The sequence below is a fragment of the Sinocyclocheilus grahami genome, unplaced genomic scaffold, assembly GCF_001515645.1.
Source record: "Sinocyclocheilus grahami isolate Dianchi unplaced genomic scaffold, SAMN03320097.WGS_v1.1 scaffold1540.1, whole genome shotgun sequence".
Taxonomy (NCBI): Eukaryota; Metazoa; Chordata; class Actinopteri; order Cypriniformes; family Cyprinidae; genus Sinocyclocheilus; species Sinocyclocheilus grahami.
Window position 1 is genome coordinate 69,261 of NW_015506719.1, and position 2,845 is coordinate 72,105.

The following is a 2,845-nucleotide window of genomic DNA, read 5'->3' on the forward strand; positions in this document are numbered from 1 at the left end:
TGGAGAAAATCACGTTCAAAAATAAGGCACGTGATGCTGTAATCCAGGGGTGCCAAACTCTGTCCTGGAGGGCCGGTGTCCTGCAGAGTTTAGATCCAACCCCAATTAGACACACCTGAACCAGCTAATCAAGCTCTTATACTAGAAACTTCCCAGCAGGTGTGTTGAGGCAAGTTGGAGCTCAACTCTGCAGGACACCGGCCCTCCAGGACCCAGTTTGGGCAGCCCTGCTGTAATCCAAGCGATGATAGAAGTAGACGTAGAAGAGTGGGAGGACTTTCTTTTAGCCTAATTTTTTTACAATGTTTTTGTAATGTAGCTATTAATTATCATGGGCTGTAATAAAAAACAAGTAGTCATACTAATACTAAAACTAACGGAAGATTTGGTTTTCAAGCGAAATGTAAAAGTAAAGTAAAAGACCGCTTCTTAAACCAGAGAAGGTGAACATGTTGGTCAGTTATTTTCAATTTATCTGGTATCTTTGCTGTTTCCTGACGTTATGCTGGAGGCGCCATTTAATTTTTTTTTCTTATTTATTTGATTCCACAGTGTTTGCTAAGCTTTCTGTAATTTATTAGTCGATATATAATCAAAGACCTTTAAGGTAATCTATAATCTTTGATATAATACAGCATGCTGTGTATGCCATGCCTCGTCTTATCATTTATTATTAATAAACGTAGTCGGCCATTGTAGCCTACAGTTAATAATATTGTGCTTTTCATTAAGAATAACAATGAATCTGTCTTTCAAGCATTTGTTTCAGTCTTTAAAAGTGAAAGGTGCATAGCTGTAACGTTAAGCACAACAGACAATGATCTTTTCTTGAACACGTGACACCAAGATGGAGAATTCTAAAAGCGAAATTGAAAGCGTTCCATTCACAAAAAATACACTTTTGTTACCATATAACTATAAACTATGACAGCTAGTGGAAAAGTTTTCATCATGTGACTTTCTCATCAGCTGTTTTTGGAGGTTATCAGTGTATTTCAACAGATATCAGTACTTCAATAGGTTGGTATATTAACATTATATCAGATAATAAATGTTGATAGCATATATTTTTTTACGGTAAAGTTACAGCTGCCGGTATTTCACCTATTTTTTTTTATACAGTGCATGCAATACTATTCTCCTCTTCAGCAGACACATAAAACAGCACTGATCCAGACACCTTCGGTGTTCATACACGACAGTGTAAGTTTCTTTTTCTTTTCTTCACAGATAACAGCCACAACAAGCTTTTACTCCCATTTACAGCATTTTTTGTCTATTCATGTTCAAACATATATTATTAGGACATAAACTGGAGAAAACTCTATATATTGTATATATTTTGTGTTAAAATGTTACCTTATGTGAGTTGAAATATTAAACGAAGCAGGAGAAAGTGCGTGTCGTCTGTTTCCCGCGGTTTTTCAAACGGTGTGATGATCATCTGATCCGATCTGAGCGCGCTTCTTCTTCTTCTTCGGGGTTTTACGGCAGTTTCCATCCGATGTGTTGCATTACTGCCACCTGCTGTTCTTCAGTGCATTATATCCTCCTGCGACCCAGGCATAGACTTTTGTCCTCTGAGGATATTATATTTGAGTGAATTTCTCTGAGAGCCTACATGCCACAGTTTGAAGTCTGGATGTCCTGTTCAGAGCACATTCAGGGCTTTTTATGCACATCAAATGTTCGGAGGTTTGATCATAAACACTCCCTCTCCTTGCAGTGGCGTGTCCACAAGGGTGGCACCCCCCTTAAAATGAGCTTTGCCACCCCAAAGCAGCGTATGGGATCGAAGTGCATTGAGAGCGGAGCAGTGTGATTTTAACTGAAGCGGGGATCTCTCGACTGTCTGGGTTTCGCTCGCTCTCAGAGTGCTATTTATTTGTCAATAAAAATGCAATTTGACTGTGCTTCTATGTATCTGATTTAATAACCGATAAAATAACTGACGAAAATGTAGCCTACTATCATTTCATCCTTCCAAACAAAATTCACACTTCAAAAAGCTGCAATGACAGATTTAACTTTTAATTCTGATAACCGTTGAATCGTTTAATGCACATAACTATAAACTATGACAGCTAGTGGAAAAGTTTTCATCATGTGACTTTCTCATCACCTGTTTTTGGAGGTTATCAGTGTATTTCATTGGTACAAAACAGATATTACTTCAATAGGTTGGTATATTAACATTATATCAGATAATAAATGTTGATAGCATATTTTTTTTTTTTACGGTAAAGTTACAGCTGCCGGTATTTTACCAATTTTTTTATACAGTGCATCCAATACTATTCTCCTCTTCAGCAGACACATAAAACAGCACTGATCCAAACACCTTTGGTGTTCATACACGACAGTGTAAGTTTCTCTTTCTTCACAGATAACAGCCACAACAAGCTTTTACTCCCATTTACAGCTTTTTTTGGTCTATTCATGTTCAAACATATATTATTAGGAAAGAAACTGGAGAAAACTCTATATATTGTATATATTTTGTGTTAAAATGTTACCTTATGCGAGTTGAAATATTAAACGAAGCAGGAGAAAGTGCGTGTCGTCTGTTTCCCGCGGTTTTTCAAACGGTGTGTGATCATCTGATCCGATCTGAGCGCGCTTCTTCTGCTTCTTCTTCTTCTTCGTCGGGGTTTTACGGCAGTTGGCATCCGATTTGTTGCATTACTGCCACCTGCTGTTCTTCAGTGCATTATATCCTCCTGCGACCCAGGCGTAGACTTTTGTCCTCTGAGGACATTATATTTGAGTGAATTTCTCTGAGAGCCTACATGCCACAGTTTGAAGTCTGGATGTCCTGTTCAGAGCACATTCAGGGCTTTTTATG

General features: G+C 38.1%; 1 protein-coding gene across 2 annotated transcripts in view; it reads right to left on the bottom strand.

Moving 5' to 3' along the window:
- Positions 1-2,845, bottom strand: part of LOC107571027 (protein FAM111A-like) — a 19,825-nt gene that overhangs the window by 15,653 nt on the left and 1,327 nt on the right. The window contains exon 1 of one of the 2 annotated variants that reach the window (XM_016257312.1): positions 1,360-1,434. The exons of the other annotated variant lie outside the window; for it this stretch is intronic. The gene's annotated coding sequence lies outside the window, so the exon portion shown is untranslated. Of the gene's footprint in view, positions 1-1,359; positions 1,435-2,845 lie in introns of those variants that run through there. 2 annotated transcript variants of the gene reach the window in all.